The sequence below is a fragment of the Heteronotia binoei genome, chromosome 10 (genome assembly GCF_032191835.1).
Source record: "Heteronotia binoei isolate CCM8104 ecotype False Entrance Well chromosome 10, APGP_CSIRO_Hbin_v1, whole genome shotgun sequence".
Classification (NCBI taxonomy): Eukaryota; Metazoa; Chordata; class Lepidosauria; order Squamata; family Gekkonidae; genus Heteronotia; species Heteronotia binoei.
In genome coordinates this window covers 91,571,882-91,589,978 of record NC_083232.1, presented here as the reverse complement: position 1 = coordinate 91,589,978, position 18,097 = coordinate 91,571,882, and the positions used below count along the sequence as shown (strand labels likewise).

The 18,097-nt window shown below is 46.5% G+C and overlaps 1 protein-coding gene across 1 annotated transcript in view; it reads left to right on the top strand.

Annotated features, from left to right (window-relative positions):
- The first annotated feature begins 6,612 nt into the window (after positions 1 to 6,612).
- TNS3 (tensin 3) overlaps positions 6,613 to 18,097 on the top strand; it is a 298,608-nt gene continuing 287,123 nt past the window's right edge. The window contains exon 1 of the mRNA XM_060247769.1: positions 6,613 to 6,658. The gene's annotated coding sequence lies outside the window, so the exon portion shown is untranslated. The remainder of the gene's footprint in view (positions 6,659 to 18,097) is intronic.

Genomic DNA, 18,097 nt, shown 5'->3' with positions numbered 1-18,097 from the left:
GTCCGTTCAAATTCATGTGAGTTACATCAGTAACGCTGCCCAGCCATCTCATCTTTTGCCTTCTCTCTTTCCTAGCATCAGGGTCTTCTCCAGTGAGTGCTCCCTTCTCATTGGGTGGCCAAAGTATTTGAGCTTCAGCTTCAGCATCTGACCTTCCAGGGTACAGTCAGGGTTGATTTCCCTTAGGACTGACTGATCTGATCTTCTTGCAGTCCAAGGGACTCTCAGGAGTCTTCTCCAGCACCACAACTCAAAAGCATCTATTCTTCTGCGCTCGGCCTTCCTTATGGTCCAGCTCTCGTAACCATACATTACTACTGGGAATACCATCGCTTTGACTATATGGACTTTTGTTGGCAGGGTGATGTCTCTACTTTTTATTATACTGCCTAGGTTTGCCATAGCTGTCCAGCAGCTTTATTCATATTGCTCCCATGTTGGACAGTTTCCCGTGACTGACTGACTGTTTTTGGGTTTGGTCAAAGGTTGTTCATGTCTTTGGACCAACCAGTCTGAACGATTACCTGGTATTTGTGGTCCGCTTGCTATGCAATGCTGCTTTGTGGGATAGGCTGGATGTGGGCTTCTGCAGTGTATCTTCTCTGGTGGGTTTTTTTTGGAGAAGGGCTGTGAAATAGTTTTTATTCAGGAGAGCTTTTCCCCTGATGGTCCTGTGGGTTAGGGATGGTCTAGGACTACGAGCTGGGGAAGTCCATGGCTCGAGTTCCCATTCTGCCTTGAAGCCTCGCTTAAGTGACCTTAGATTCAGGTGGGGAGCCGTGTTGGCCTGAAGCAGTAGAACAAAGTTTTGAGTCCAGTGGCCCCTTGAAGACTGACCAGGTTTAATTCCGGGGATAAGCTTTCTTGTGCATATGCACTTCTCTGAGTATCTGAAGAAGAAGAAGAAGATGATATTGGATTTCTATCCCGCCCTCCACTCCGAAGAGTCTCAGAGCGGCTCACAATCTCCTTTACCTTCCTCCCCCACAACAGGCACACTGTGAGGTAGATGAAGATATTGGATTTCTATCCCGCCCTCCACTCCGAAGAGTCTCAGAGCGGCTCACAATCTCCTTTACCTTCCTCCCCCACAACAGACACCCTGTGAGGTGGGTGGGGCTGGAGAGGGCTCTCACAGCAGCTGCCCTTTCAAGGACAATCTCTGCCAGAGCTATGGCTGACCCAAGGCCATTCCAGCAGGTGCAAGTGGAGGAGTGGGGAATCAAACCCGGTTCTCCCAGATAAGAGTCCACGCACTTAACCACTACACCAAACTTGTGTGCATGCACATGAAAGTTCATACCCAGAATTAAACTTGGTTGGTTTCAAAGTTGCCGCTGGACTCAGACTTTAAGGTCAGGAGTTTAGGCGTGCCCCTTGAGTCCTCCCTTACAATGGAGGCCCAGGTAGCAGCTACCGTTAGATCTGCCTTTTTTCATCTTCGGCGGGTGCGGCAGGTGGCTCCTTTCCTGGAGCACAACGATTTAGCAATGGTAATCCATGCCACGGTCACCTCAAGAATAGATCACTGTAATGCTCTCTACATGGGGCTACCCTTGACGCAAACCGGGAGACTACAGCTAGTGCAGAATGCTGCGGCACGGCTGCTAATGAGGCTGCCGCGATGGGAGCACATTCAGCCAGTGCTGAAAGAGCTGCACTGGCTACCTGTTGTGTTCCGAGTTCGCTTCAAGGTGTTGGTATTGACCTTTAAAGCCCTTTATGGTCAGGGACCTGCCTATCTACGGGACCGCCTTTCTCCATATATCCCCCAGAGAGCACTGCGTTCAGGGGCAAAAAACCTACTCTCCGCCTCCGGACCAAAAGAAGCCAGGTTATGCGTGACAAGATCTAGGGCTTTTTCGGTGGCAGCACCAGAGCTTTGGAATACTCTTCCAGAAGCCGTACGGGCCCTGCGGGATCTGTCTGCGTTCCGCAGGGCCTGTAAGACTGAGTTGTTCAGGCAGGCCTTCGATGCTTGAAGAAAGACAGCTGCCACCGGACATCACACAGAATGCCGGTGATCACTGTTTGGAATTTTAATGCCGCTTATAATGTATGGATTCAGCACTATATAATGGTTTTAAAAATTGTAATATGTTTTTAAACTGGAAAATGTAAATTATGGTTTTATATGTTTTATTGGTTTAACTGTGTAGATATGATACTGTGAGCCGCCCTGAGTCCGCTTGCGGAGAGGGCGGGATATAAGTCAAACGTAATAAATAAATAAGTGGCCTTAGGACAGTTCCTTTCTTTGCCTAATTTTGCAGGGTGTTTGGGAAGATAAAGTGGGAATAAAATGTGCATGGTCTTGAGCTGCTGAGAGAAGGATGGATTAAGAAGATGATGATATTGGATTTATATCCCGCCCTATACTCTGAATCTCAGAGTCTCAGAGTGGTCACAATCTCCTCTACCTCCCCACCCCCCACAACAGACACCATGTGAGGTAGGTGGGGTTGACAGAGCTTTCTACAGCAACTGCCCTTTCAAGGACAACTCCTGTGAAAGTTATGGCTGACCTAAGGCCATTCCAGCAGGTGCAAGTGGAGGAGTGGGGAATCAAACTCGGTTCTCCCAGATAAGAGTCTGCGCACTTAACCACTACACCAAACTGGCTCTCACTCATTAAAATGTGCTACATAGATAAATCAGCTGTACTCTCTGTTTGTTTGTTTGTTTTGTGGTGGTTTGGTGTACATACATATAATAGCTTTGATTTTTGTTTTGAGAAAATGATCACCAGAGACTACTTAATTTAATGAAATATGCATTCCCCACCCACTGTGGGTTAATAGCGGCTTCAGACGGTGGTGGGTTAGCAGATAGCAGGACCTGGGTTGTAGGGTGGTGGTGCGTGTGGTTAATCTCTACCCTGCCGCTCTGTTCAAGTATGGAGCCCCCCTTCCAAAAAAAAAAAAGACTGCTTGGAAATAAAAACAAAAATATCAAGTGATCCAATCACAGGTTTCCTGGACAGTATGGAGTTTGGCCTTTAGCCAGTTTGGTGTAGTGGTTAAGTGAGCAGACTCTAATCTGGGAGAACCGGGTTTGATTCCCCACTCCTCCACTTGCAGCTGCTGGAATGGCCCTTGGGTCAGCCATAGCTCTGGCAGAGGTTGTCCGTGAAAGGGCAGCTGCTGTGAGAGCCCTCTCAGCCCCACCCACCTCACAGGCTGTCTGTTGTGGGGGAGGAAGGTAAAGGAGATTGTGAGCTGCTCTGAGCCACTGAGATTCAGAGTGGAGGGCAGGATATAAATCCAATATCATCATCTTCGTCTATCATGAAACAGAAAATCTTTCCTTATGCTGTACAGATGGCAATCAGAAGCCTGAATCTGTAAAGGTGGGTACCCAAAGGTTGGGTGACAAAAAAATTATGAGAAATAAATTAAACAGAATATCTGTATTTATTACAAGTGTACTACAACTCTACTTCGAAAACCTAGGTGCATTCTGCCCTTGAAGTAGCGAATATTTGAACTAAGAAGTCCTGAATCTCTGTAACACGATACAATTTAATATCTTTGGGTCATAGACATTTTTTACAGAAACTGTTATTCAATCTACATTCCCTGGAGGTGCGTGCTTAAAAGTTTAAGAAAATCTTTCATACAGTCTAGTTCTGGGGCCCTCACATCACTAGTTAATTAAAAAAAAGGTTTCATGTAGTTAACTTGTTTTTCATATATAAATTTTGAAATAGTAATATTCTTTATTCGTTTTCAAGGCTTATCACAAACCTGCCTTTTCACTAACACACCTTTATATGTGTCACACAGCAGAGGACCTACTGGCTGCCCCCACTCTGGTAAAGGTCTGCATGGAGAGAGGCCAGAGCCCCCACCCCACCCAACCCTGTAGCTTCCTTTTAGTACGGGGGTGGCCAAACTTGCTTAACATAAGAGCTACATAGAATAAATATCGGACGTTTGAGAGCCGCAAGATATGAATGTCAAATGCTTGAGAGCCGGAAGAAAGGAAGGCAAATAGATTGGGGGAGAGGTGGAAAGAAAGCAACTTTCACTGCAAATGCATTGCCCAAGCTGCCAGCTGCCTTGGCTTGGAGAAGTTACTTAAAGGGACAAATGCCTTCTCCAAGCCAGCCGATGGGCTTGTCAGAGCTTTGAGAGCAAAGTAATATGTGTGAAAGAGCCACATTTATTGTTTGTTTGTTTGTCTGTCTTTCTGTCTGTCTATCATCTATCATGTATCATGTATCATCTATCTATCATCTTTCTATCTCTCTTTCTCTCTATCTGTCATCTTTCTCTGTCTCTGTCTCCCTATCTCTCTATCAATCAGATTTCTATCCTGCCCTCCTCTGACAGGCTCTGGGCACCTAACAACAGTTTAAAAACATTAACAATCAACAAACATATCATTTAAAAAAAATAAAATATATTATAAAACATTTCCATACATATTAAAAGTCCAAGATGGCAAGTTTCTAATTTCCACTGTGTTAGTTCAGTGAGATTGTCGGTGCTGTAGGGTAACAGCCACCTCCCCCCTAACCATTGAAGGTAAATTTGAATAATTTGGCTTCCGAGCCACAGTTTGGCCAGCCCGATTTAGTAAAACCTTTTTAACCATGACCACGGAGATGAGAGGACCCTGACAGTTAAACAACAACAGTTATTTACAGTGCTCAAACAATAAGTGGGCAATAAAAAACCTTTTAGTGAGATGAAATGTATAAACAGTAAAGGTTGGCGCAAAACAAAAAGAAAAGCCCTAGCGCAACTTACTAAAGCCACTGGGGCCAATACTGTTGACATCTTGGGGCAACTTTGGCTGCTCACAAAAATTACGCCTCAAGTACATATACCATCCATGCCGTCTTAATTGATTGACTTAAAGTATTGGTTTAATTGCTTTAACTATTTTGATGTTTTCTTGTTGGTTTGAATGTTTTAGCTTGTTGGAATTCTCCCTGAGCCCTTCACGGGAAAGGGCAGGCTATAAATGTACAAAATAAAAATAATAAAATAATAATAAAACGTTCCCTTCGCTAATACCAAAACTCACCCCTGGGGTAAGGGATCTCTCCTGCAGCCTTTTCCAGAGAGAACGCATCCTCTATGTGCGTTGGCCTTTTATGCTTTCCTCCCGGGTCCCCCCCTCTTGGGCTAGTTTTCTCTCTGAAACGTCTTCACTCAATCAGAGGGACAGAAGGGATTCTGGGAGATGTAGGCCCTCTAGCAACTCCTAGGCAGGCTTTTTCCTGTCCTCTAAACCAGGGGTGTCAAACATGCAGTTCACAGGGCGAATCAGGCCCTTGGAGGCTCCTATCAGGCCCCCAAGCAACCGGTTGTCATCTGCTTCCTTCCCCCTCTCTCTTGCTTCCTTCTGCATAACAGCTTGCTGTGCCAGGCTTGCTCAATTGCACAGGAGCTACAGAAGAAAATAAGAGGTGCAATTTTCTCCTTTGGTTGAGGTTCCTCCCTTGGGGAGGAAGGGTGCGGGGGAGAATAGCTTGCTTTGCCAGGCTCTCTCAATCTCACAGCGGAGCTACTGAGCCAAGCCTCTGTTCCTTCTATTGGCTGAGGCTCCCCCACCAGTCCCCTGGGGAAGGAAGGAAAGAGCCAGAGCTACCTTTGCCCAGTTCCCTGGATCCCATGGGAGAAATACAAAGAAAGCATCTTTAAGACCAATAAGTACTAATGTTTTAAGTTTTTAATATATATATATATATATATATATATATATATATATATATATATATATATATATATTTGTGTTTATGTTCTTTATAAAAAATTGTATCTCTGCTACCTAATCTTAAATAGGTACGCACATGGCCCAAGCCGACACGGCCTGGCTCAACAAGGTCTCATTTATGTCAGATCTGGCCCTCATAACAAATGAGTTAGACACCCTTGTAGAAGCCTCATCATGACAATATGTCATAGTGTGCATGTAATACAACAATGTGACCACTGAAGAATGCCTTGGAGACTGAAATGCGTTTGGTCCTGTTTTAATGTGGCTCAAGGTTTGTCCACCTTGAAATATTAAAACCGTTGGTCCTATCTTATTGGTTCAAGGCTCTTAGCCCCGTCGAATCATGTTTTATAGTTTCAGAACTTCGTTCAAATATTTGCCACTTCAAGGATGGAATGTGCCTTTGTTCTTAAAGCAGCATTTTAGTGCACTTTCTAATAAACATATATATATATGTCGTTTAATTTATTTCTCATAATGTTCTCTCACTCAGCTTTTGGGTACCCAACTTTGTTGTTCCTTAAGGGCTGGTTCCCCCCTGCCCGCCCTATTTTGGTTAGTTCTTCATCAGAATTTCCTAGAGCCATATCCACCCAAACTCCATGCTGGTTGGATATGGGAATGTATGTGAGTTGGAAAAGGGGGCTTACCCCGCTAACCTCTAAAACTCTCTGACAAACCGAACGCTATTTAAATTCTTTGCGCAGCGTCTCCGCTCCTAGCTTGTCACAGGTCTGAAGATTGCCGAATTAAATCCAAGTCTGCGAAGGAGTTAAAACGTGCGTGCCGTTGGAATGACTGCAGTCGTAATAAGCCATTTTTGGAATTTGCCCTGCCGGTTGGTAATATTTCACTCATTGAAGTAACTCTTTGTTTCCACCAGGTTGACAAGGTTTCCTCCGGAGTCTCGGCTGGCGAACTAACTGAGGTATGTTCATTGTTCATCAGATCTGTCTTTTTTTTTTTTTTTTTAAATCTGATGATCTGTTGGGAGTTGTGCTTCATCTCCTCCCCACCCCCCGTGCCCCAGGTTAAATCATATCTGTGAATTCTTGTGGTTTCTTCGCTGCTGTGGATTGGACGCTATAAAAAGCTTGGCTTTTCCCCATGGGCCAAAACCTCCCCCCCCCTCCCCAAACAACAAAACAATAAAAGAAAATACAAGATTGGCATAATGAGGCAGGGGGAGGGGAACGTTAAATTTTGCAGTCTTAGGCCAGGCGTGCTTGAGGAGTGAAGTCATGCACTGGATGATGAATCTGAATATCGCTCCCCCCACCCCTCCCAAGGCCAAAATGTTTAGAGCAGGGGTGTCAAACTCATTTGTTATGAGGGCCGGATCTGACATAAATGAGACGCTGTTGGGCCGGGCCGTGTTGGGTTGAGCCGTGTTGGGCTGGGCCATGTGTGTGCCTATTGAAGATTAGTCAGCAGAGATGACAAATTGTTATAAAGAGCACAGACAAACACAAATATATATATTTTTAAAAACTTAAAACATTAGCACTCATTGGTCTGAGAGATGTTTCCTTTGTATTTCTCCCATGGGATCCGGGGAACTGGGCAAAGGAAGCGCTGGCTCGTTCCTTCCTTCCCCAGGAGACTGGGTGGGGGGGAGCCTCAGCCAATAGAATGAAGAGAGGCTTGACTCAGTAGCTCCACTGTGCAATTGAGAGAGCCCGGCAAAGCAAGCTGTTCCTCCCCAAGGGAGGATCCTCAGCCAAAGGAGAAAACAGAGGTTTTGCTCCTGTGCAGTTGAGCAAGCCTGGCAAAGCAAATTGTTATGCAGAAGGAAGCAAGATAAAGGGAGAAAGAAGCAGATGACAACGTTGCTTGGGGGCCTGATAGGAGCCCTCCAAGGACCTGATTTGGCCCTCGAACTGCATGTTTGACACCCTGGTTTAGAGCTACCAGAAGGGGACAGGAACTAGGCAGACAACATCCAGGTGTTCATTGGAGACTTATGGATCCCGTCCAATCCTGTGGCTGGCTGTCATTTGACATCTGTTTGGATCTGGGTGGTGTGATGAAGAGGTGGCGGGAACCCTCATCGGGGGAGATCAGTTGTGGTAGACTGGAATGCCGTTCAGGATTTCTTTTTTAAGCCCTGGCCATATTTTACAATGCTCCAGCACCAGCAACGCTGTCTGGCTTCATCCGCTGGTTTACTCTGACAGAAGCAGAGGCAGAGGGCTCTTCAACCCGATCTTCCTCAATATGATGACAGACCCCTTTGCAACAGCCTCCTCCATCTTGCTGTCTCAGCTGTCAACGATGCTTAGCCTCGGGCTATGGCTCGTGCAAGGAACTGAGAGACCGGAGGGCCTAATATGCCTCTATAGTGTTTCAGTGTAACAGAAGCAGGAACTTAGAGGCTTTTGCCTTTTCCTTAGCTTTACAAACAGTGTCTGATATGCAAGGTGGGGTGTATGTTAACGAACGGCCAGAGCCAGCGTGTGGCAGTAGGCCAGGTAGGCCGCTGCCTAGGGCGTCACCAGGTCCCCCCCCCCCCCTGTCGCTCTCACCTTCCTGGGTCTGAGCAAGGACGGCATGGCAGCATGTGCCCTTTTCAGAGCCCGCCTCCCCTTGCAAGGGAAGGCAGGCTCCACGGGGAGCATGTGCTCTCCCTGCCTCTCTCGCCTTCCTGGTCTGCTCAGACCCAGGAATGCGAGAGCAGCGGGGCCAGGTGGAGGTGTGTGTGTGCTCCTTCGGCGGGCTCTGAGGAGCACACAGGCCGCCACCCCGCCCTCACCTTTCTGGATCTGGCTGGGTTGGGACCTAGGGTGCCAGGAACCCTGGCGCTGGCCCTGGGAGTGGCCATTGGGATCCAGGATGGGGGGGAGCAGTTCTTTTCTTGTCTGTATGTGCGTGTTTTGATTAGTATTGGAAGCAAAAGCTTCTGTGCGTGTTCTAAAAAATCCATGTACACGTTTTCATTCCCTTTAAGAACCCAAGCCACGGAAAACTCAATATTAAAAAGCAGCAAGATGGATCTTTTTTGCCCCCCTTCCTTTCGCACATTTAAGGATACAGTGGTACAGGGAGGGGAAAGTAGCCGGGTTACCATTTTGATATCTTTTCAGGGAAAGAATATTGCTCAGCCGCTGTGTTTAGATGGTGCCTTTCCGGACTTGCTACTTCAAAAGAAAAAAAAAAATTAAAAAGGTCACCTCATTAATATTGCATTATTTTAAAATGTCTTATTCTGCCCCTTAACATGACATTACTGGCATATGCACAGTTATTGGAAAACTTAGGTTAAAGTGACGCATTTTGCCATTCCATTTCCACAATGCAGGAAAATGTCCATCTGAAGCTAAGGATGTATTGGATTTATATCCCGCCCTCCACTCCGAAGAGTCTCAGAGCGGCTCACAATCTCCTTTACCTTCCTCCCCCACAACAGACACCCTGTGAGGTAGATGAAGATATTGGATTTATATCCCGCCCTCCACTCCGAAGAGCCTCAGAGCGGCTCACAATCTCCTTTACCTTCCTCCCCCACAACAGACACCCTGTGAGGTAGATGAAGATATTGGATTTATATCCCGCCCTCCACTCCGAAGAGTCTCAGAGCAGCTCACAATCTCCTTTACCTTCCTCCCCCACAACAGACACCCTGTGAGGTAGATGAAGATATTGGATTTATATCCCGCCCTCCACTCCGAAGAGTCTCAGAGCGGCTCACAATCTCCTTTCCCTTCCTCCCACACAACAGACACCCTGTGAGGTAGATGAAGATATTGGATTTATATCCCGCCCTCCACTCCGAAGAGTCTCAGAGCGGCTCACAATCTCCTTTACCTTCCTCCCCCACAACAGACACCCTGTGAGGTAGATGAAGATATTGGATTTATATCCCGCCCTCCACTCCGAAGAGTCTCAGAGCGGCTCACAATCTCCTTTACCTTCCTCCCCCACAACAGACACCCTGTGAGGTAGATGAAGATATTGGATTTATATCCCGCCCTCCACTCCGAAGAGTCTCAGAGCGGCTCACAATCTCCTTTACCTTCCTCCCCCACAACAGACACCCTGTGAGGTGGGTAGGGCTGGAGAGGGCTCTCCCAGCAGCTGCCCTTTCAGGGACAGAGTCTCAGAACGGCCTACGAACTCCTTTCCCTTCCTCCCCCACAACAGACACCCTGTGAGGTGGGTGGACCTGGAGAGGGCTCTCACAGCAGCTGCCCTTTCAAGGACAGAGGCTCAGAGTGGCCTATAATCTCCTTTCCCTTCCTCCCCCACAACAGACACCCTGTGAGGTGGGTGGACCTGGAGAGGGCTCTCCCAGCAGCTATGGCTGACCCAGAGCTATGGCTGACCCAAGGCCATGCTAGCAGGTGCAAGGGGAGGAGTGGGGAATCAAACCCGGTTCTCCCAGATAAGAGTCTGCACACTTCACCACTACACCAAACTGGCTACTTGGGGGAGGGGCGTCTCTGCCCTAAGGTGGAGGGGATTCAAAGAAGGAGTGGAATCTAATCCCCCCCATCCCACTTGGTTGCCCCAGAGACGCAAGGGGGAGCAGTTCTGTCCTTTGATGTGTCCCGATTCTGCTGTGTGCAGTAAGTCTTTTTTTTTTTTTAAAGGCTGAAAATGCACTTTGCGAAGCATTTAAACGCCAGGCCGTCATTCCAAGTCCTAGGCATTGTGCTGAATTATATTTCTATTTAATTTGGAATAGCAGGGTGTATGTGTACAGTTGTCTCTATAAATGAAATCTGGCATATGCAGATCTTGTGCAATTCTCCCCCCCCCCCCTTTTTGGTCATTTCATTAAGAGCTGCTGGGTGGGAGTATCAGACAATATTTGGGGACTGGATTTGGAATGTGAGAATCGTAGCTACTAATAAGTCTTTTCTCTCTGGCTCAATAGAAATTCCAAAATCATGCGTTTCTGTTGAAAACAAGGAAACTCTCTTCTAGGGCTCGATTTGCTTCAAAGACGTTCAGTTTGCAGGGAGAACATTTCAGAGTAGTTTAAATAAAATATTTATTTACCGCTCTAGTTTTCAGACTTTTTTGCCTGCAGGTAATCCATGGGTGGTTTTTTTCTTTTTCTTCTTGGAGCCCCTTCTTCGTGTCTAAAATCTTGAGACACAGGGTGGATATAAAGTTGTTAAAGCAATTGTAACGTGTTAGGAATAAATGCCCATGCGTCTGTTGAAATAGCATTCAATTTGATTGGCTTGCAGCCATCGTGTTAGAGCCTGTTTTTCTAGATAGAAGTATGAGCTTGAAGCTGAGGAGGGGATAAGACTTTTAAGTATCAGGATTGTAAATAGGATACAATAAGTCATGTTTTTATTATTCTGCAGCTATTAACGCTGAAACTTTCCATGCCCTGGAGAAATACGATCCTGACCTATTAGCAACCGGCTTCATTTCTGGACACTGAGGGGCACATAGATCTCCCCTTCATGTTCTGTGTAGGCTGGATGTTGTCACATTACAATTGCACTTCCCACAATGCCACGTTTTTCCTTGCCCTTTTTCACTGCATGATCTTGGATCATGCTCCAAGGTGAGCATCAGTGCTTTTTTTGGTAGCAGGAACTCCTGTGGATATTAGGCCACACACCCCTGATGTAGCCAATCCTCCAAGAGCTTACAGGGCTCTTCTTACAGGGCCTACTGTAAGCTCCAGGAGGACTGGCCACATCAGGGGTGCGTGGCCTAATACGCAAAGGAGTTCTTGCTACAAAAAAAAAAGCCCTGGTGAGCGCTATAGCATTAAACCGTGATATCACTGAAGTGCTATAACGGCATCATTGAGATGTATTGACTCCGTTGGCTTGATTTAGCACTATAGCGCTCACCTAAAAATGTTTTTAAAAACGCCGAGGAAGACTGCATGGTGAAAAAGGATGGGGGGAAAGTGGCGCTGTTGAAATGACCACAACACTTCAGAGGTGGCTTATTAGCAGAAGGAAACCCGTTGTATGCCATTCACGTCCCTGTATCGCTTTACTTGAAATCGGGCCAGCAATAACATGTGGTTTACGATGGTAATGTGAAAAGGGTTACACTGTGCGAGAATTCCAAATGTGTCCACCGGGTCCGCATTATGACTTTCGTGGGCCCCTCCCACCAAAATAATACCCGTATTAAATTTATTTTTGATACAACTTTAAATATTTTAACGTCTCATTTTTTTCCTTAGACAGAATATAACAGATTAACGTGGCCCCTAAAATTTGCATCTCCTGGTGTGAGAAAAGAATTAAAATATTTTCTTCAACCCTGTAAGTTCATTTATTTCCCCTTTAGATTTTAAGAGAAATTAAAATGTTTTCATGGGGCCCCTAAAGGTATCGTGGGCTCTAGGTATCACAGCCCTGCTGTGTCTGCAGGCTTAAAAATGTTGGGGACCACTGCGCTACAGCATATCGGGTGTTACCTGATAGAGAGCCCAGCCAGATGCCCAAACTATTCCGGGGTGCTCTCACCCTGGTAGGGTTGCCAGCCCCTAGATCCCAGTAGGGTTCCCCTACTTTGAGGGGGCTTCCAGCTGGCTGGCTGGGGAAACCACACCGCACATTGCTGTGCCACATCCCAGACACTCTGATGTCACGTCCGGGTGATGTCATTACGCTGCAGATGTCATAGGGATACGCTCTGGTTTTGGGACTAACTCTTTGGTTTTGAAGGCAAAACCCACATAGAGTTTGTAATGATGCCACTGTGTCAGGGACTTTTGTGTGTGACATCCCTCCCCCCCCTCCAGAACCCCTCCCCCCAGATCTCTGCAACAATGGTGAGGAAACCTGGCAATCCTCCAACCTGGGCTGCCTTAATAAATAATAATAATAATAAATTTTTATTTATATCCCACCCTCCCCGCCAAGGCAGGCTCAGTTGTCTTGGTTGTCTGTTATTCTGTCAAGCAGACATGAAGAAGGAGAAGACCATAGATTTATACCCTCCCCTTCTCTCTGAATCAGAGTCTCAGAGCAGCTCACAATCTCCTTTATCTTCCTCCCACACAACAGGCACCCTGTGAGGTGGGTGGGGCTGAGAGGGCTCTCCCAGAAGCTGCCCTTTCAAGGACAATTCCTACGAGAGCTATGGCTGACCCAAGGCCATTCCAGTAGCTGCAAGCGGAGGAGTGGGGAAATCAAACTCGATTCTCCCAGATAAGAGTCCACACACTTAACCACTGCACCAAACTGGCTCTGAAGATCTTGCTACCCAATTTGTCTATCCTTCTACCTTATGTGTGCTACTAAGAAGGAACCAGTTGTGTTGAATGTGAAAGCCAGATTTCAGAGTGCACTTAACAATGCAGTCATGAGCATGCATACTCGGAAAAGTAAGTCCCACTGAACGCGGTAGGAGTAACTCCCTTGGTTTGTTGCATCTCTTATGGGCCGTCCTGAGCTGTCTTAGACCCTTCGAAGCCAAATGACTTCAGGACGAGGGGGAAACTCTGGCTACTTTTCTGTCTCTAATTGCTGCTTTAATGGACTTGGCCCTGGGTCTTGCTGCTTAATCAGCAAAAGAGGGAGGGATTATACAAGACGCTCAGTTCTGTCAGATTGGATTACCCTCTCCAGCACTGCGTCGAATTCTTAGTCGAATGGGATGATCCCGCTTAATCTCTGGCTTGTTCTTGCAGCTGGCGGCGGGGGTGGGGGTGGGGGGTGGAATTGCCGATGAGCCCTAAAGGAGCAGCACTAAGTGGGATGCGGGATGTGCAAGCATGTGTGTGTGTGTTATTTTACAAATCTTGACCATTCTGCATGGCTGACTTCATGTTTAAATGTTTACTGGGTTGGGTCTGGTTTAGGATGGCTGGACCGGTCAGGCCGCACTCCTTACCTTCACTTAGCAGAGTGCTCCTTCTGAGCTTCAGCGCAGCAGCGTGGCCTAGTCTCATGGTTACCACAATCTCTCACAAATTGCACAGAGAGCCTTTGTTTTAAGTTAAGAAACCAATACTGGTGGATTTATTTAAATGAATATAACATAAGTATAATTGAGAGAAAGCGTGACTAAACTATTCTAGCTAACTGGATGGCTTTGGATTGTAGTAGGCCATCTGCTTCGTTCAGTTCAGGAGGAGAGACACCATGTTGTTCCTTCTGATGCATGCAGGAAATAAAAAGAAGGAAGAGAAGGAGAACAAACAGGAGAACAAACATTCTGCTGGTTGGAGAGTGCAAGTGAAAGCAGAAACAGACCGGAAGGAGACTGATATGAACCTATCTGTCTGACATGCTCTATGGTGTTTGTAATCTTGCAGGACTTAACAAGAGACATCACCAGTCTGGTCTTCTAAAATACTGCTACTGCTGTTTTTCTAAAATAATCCTCCTGGAGCTTACAGTAGGCCATGTACTAAGCTCTTGCAAAGGAGTTCTTTCTACAAAACCCCCCTATTTGTCTGTCTGTCTGTCCAGGGCTTTTTTGTAGCAGGAACTCATTTGCGTATTAGGCCACACACCCCTGATGTTGCCAATCCTCCTGGAGCTCCCAGTAGACTCTGTACTAAGAGCCCTGTAAGGAATTCTAGCAGGACCTCCTTTACGTATTAGGCCACACACCCCTGATGTAGCCAATCCTCCTGGAGCTTCCAGTAGGCTCTGTACTAGGAGCCCTGTAAGATCTTGGAAGACTGGTTACATCACGGGTGTGGCCTAATATGCAAAGGAGTTCCTGCAACAAAAAAGCCCCCCCCTTCCTTCCCCTCTCCCTGCTTATTTATCCATCCATCCGTCTGTCTCTATTGTCTCTCATGCTGAACTTATATACAGTTAGAAAAATCTGTTGAGTAGCTTGGCCTCTGTTCCCTCTCCTTTGGGTTTCATTTGTATTGTGAGCCTCGGCTGGGAAAGTCATTTTGGATACTGGGCAGGAAGGAAAGCTCAGCTCCCAAGACCTGTCAGTAGAAGTGGATCATTGGCTCCTCTTTGGCTTAGGCTCATGCTTTCTGTTAGCACGGAGTCTTAATCCTCATCTGTGTGGGGTTTAACGTTGGTTGGTGTACAAACTGCTCATTGGCGTTCAGCTGCGTCCCCGGTACAGGTGATGAGAGGTACTGTTCCTGCATGGAGAGAGAGCAAGCCTGCTGACCTGTCTTTTTGTCTTTCTGGTCTTTGTAATGAAGCCTTATTGAACACAGCGATTGATCTCTTTCAAACCACACCGAGCTTTTAGACAGTTCCAGAGGACAAAGACCGGTCTTTGATCCTACAGGGTGGAGCTCGCTTTTCTGCAGCACCCTTGACGGGACGTTAACCTCGAAGACCCAGAAGGGGTGAAAAGCTTTAACAAGCATCTTGAAAACATTTTGAAATGGGCTGGCGTGGGGTGGGGGGTGGGGTGAACAGGGTGCTTGAAGAATTTTAAAGACATAATTAGTTTTAGAATTGCCCAAAGATTTGTAAAAAGCTTTTGAGGTCATGCAGGGAGGGGAGGATAAAATCTGTTTTAATGAGCGTTTGAACAAAATCATTGATGTAAACGAAGAATAGCCTCCGACGTGTTGGGGTTGTGGAGGGATTTTGGAAGCCGAGCAGGGTTGGCCTTGACTCTGATTTGGATGGGAGGCCACCAAGGTTTTTTTTTTTTGTAGCAGGAACTCCTTTGCATATTAGGCCACACCTCCCCGAGGTAGCCGATCCTCCAAGAGCTTACAGGGCTCTTCGTACAGGACCTGCTGTAAGCTCTTGGAGGATTGGCTACATCCAGGGGTGTGCGGCCTAATATGCAAAGGAGTTCCTGCTACAAAAAAAGCCCTGCTTCTGCCTAACCTGGCCTCCCCGAGCTCTCCTCCCTCCCCTATCCCACCACTCCTTGTATAGCTCAGGGATCCTAACATTGTGGAGCCTGGAATTCTGGGCATAGGTTGGTGAGCAGCAGGGCTTTTTTTCATAGCAGGAGCTCCTTTGCATATTAGGCCACACCCCCTGATGTAGCCAATCCTCCAAGAGCTTACAGGGCCTACTGTAAGCTCCAGGAGGATTGGCTCCATGAGGGGTGTGTGGCCAAATATGCAAAGGAGCTTCTGCTACAAAAAAGCCCTGATTCTCTCTCTCTCTCTCTCTCTCTCTCTCTTCATTGCCTTGGGCTTGCCCAATAATGTTTCTGCGTATTTTTTTCCAAGCATCTGATGCCACTGCCGTATCACCAAGTACTTACAAAACTCCTCTCCTTGTGACACTTAGGGGAAGGGGCTGCCGTTAGAGGAAAGCAACAAAAACAAGTCAACCGTAGGCCAAGAGGGACTTCCTCATTGCTCCGAAAGAGAAAGAGGAGAATGAGCCAGTGGCGTAAACTAACGCCCTTCCAGAGCAGAGTCATCATCAGGAAGGAAGATGAGGGGGGTGGGGAGGGAGACCACCATCTGGGTCTTCACTCCCACCCAGAATGTAGGGACAGGAGCCGAGACAGTCGTCCAGGGGTGGCCAAACTTGCTTAACGTAAGAACCACAGAGAATAAGCATCAGATGTCTGAGAGCCGCAAGACATAAATGTCAGATGTTTGAGAGCAGGAAAGAAGGAAGGGAAATGGAGGGAGGGAGAGGTGGAAAGAAAGCAACTTTAAATGCATTCTCTACGCTGCCAGCTGGCTTGGCTTGGCGAAATGATTTAAAGAGGGGAATGCCTTCTCCAAGTCAGCCAATGGGGTGGTGGGGGCTTCGGGAGCCGCACGATATGTGTGAAAGAGCCACATGTGGCTCCCGAGCCACAGTTTGGCCACCCCTGACTGTAGTCCAACCCCCAAAAATATGGAGCGCAAGAAATCTCCCACAAAGGAAACGGTCAGAAGGTAAAGGGTTAAAATCAGGGCTTTTTTTGAGCAGGAAGGCACTGGAATGCTGGCTTCATATCAGGAGGTGTGGCATAATATGCAAAAGGAGTTCATACTGTGTAAAACAATGGTGAAGTCAGGGGGTGTGGCCTAATATGCAAACGAGTCCCTGCTGGGTTTTTTCCTACAAAGAAGCGCCTTGGTTAAAATGCCCTAAAATCCATTCTCTGGGTGCATTTTTCACACATGCACACAGACACCCACCCATCCGGGAGTCTTTAAGTCTTATTGATGGGAAATTTGGGACTGCACTGTTAATACTAGTTTACCAGAGTTAACAGTTTGCTTTCCCTTTCTTAAACCTCTGCATGAAAATGTATCTCACTGTTATAAAAATGGATTAGGAACATTCCCATTATTGAAAAAAGTTCTCCGCATTTACTTGGGTGGTTCTGCGACCATTTATCTCACACCCTTCCTTTCCTCTTCTCATCTGTCTTCCTATTTTTGCTTCCATCAAAGCTTAGGCCAGGGGCGTTGAACTCACTTGTTACGAGGGCCGGATCTGACATAAATGAGCCCTCATCGGTCTGGGCCATATGTGTCATAGAATGAAATGCCAGCTAGTGGAGATATAAACTTTATAAAGGACACAGATAAACATAATTGAAGTTTAAAAAAACCAAAAAACAAACCTTAACATAAAACATGCTTAAAGTATTAGCGCTCTTACAATATTGTGGTCAGTATCAAAGCAAGCTCTTCCCTCCTCCTTCCTCCCCAAGAGAGGAGCCTCAGCCAATGGAGAAAATAGAGGCTTTGCTCTGTAGCTCTTGTGCAGTCGAGAAATCCTGGCAAAGCAAGCTGTGACACAGAAAGAAGCAAGCGAGAGGAAGGAAGCAGACCTGCTCATGGGCCTGATAGGAGCCCTCTGGGGGCCTGATTTGACCCATGGGCCGCACGTTTGACACCCCTGGCTTGGACCATTTCCTCTCCCCTGCAACACACCAGCTCCCTTTCTTGATATGGGGGGGGGGGTGAGCAATGATTTAACCCTTGCAGATATATAGAAAACCTTGTCCATTCATCTTTTTGTTTTCTCCAAAAACCAAATACAAAAGTAACAAACAAACAAAAAGCAAAACAACACAAATTAGGATGGAGAGTGCAGCTTCCATACGTGACAGTACAATAATAAACAACTGTATATCTTTTTCACAATTATTTTTAACCTTTTCACTCTGCATACTACCTTACTGACCTCTTAACTGGCAATATATTGAAAACCTCAGTGGATATACAAAAAGCACCCATATGAAGAAAGAGTGTGCATCTGCAGAGAGGGGAAGATAGACAAGGGAGCACGTACTATTCAAATGCAAACTTTATCAGAATATTCAGATGGCCTATATATCCGTGATCTGTAGTCAGCTTCTGGGGAGGGATACCAGTTTTTATTTAGATAAGCTTTCAGCTGACAGGGACGGGGAAATTACCTTAAAGGTGGCAACATTTACTATTCAAGCTATAAGACGCTGGGAAAAGTTGTTAGGCAAAAATAGTGCATTGTTTCATCAGTTTTAAGTCTAAAGTTTTAGAATGGGAATATTG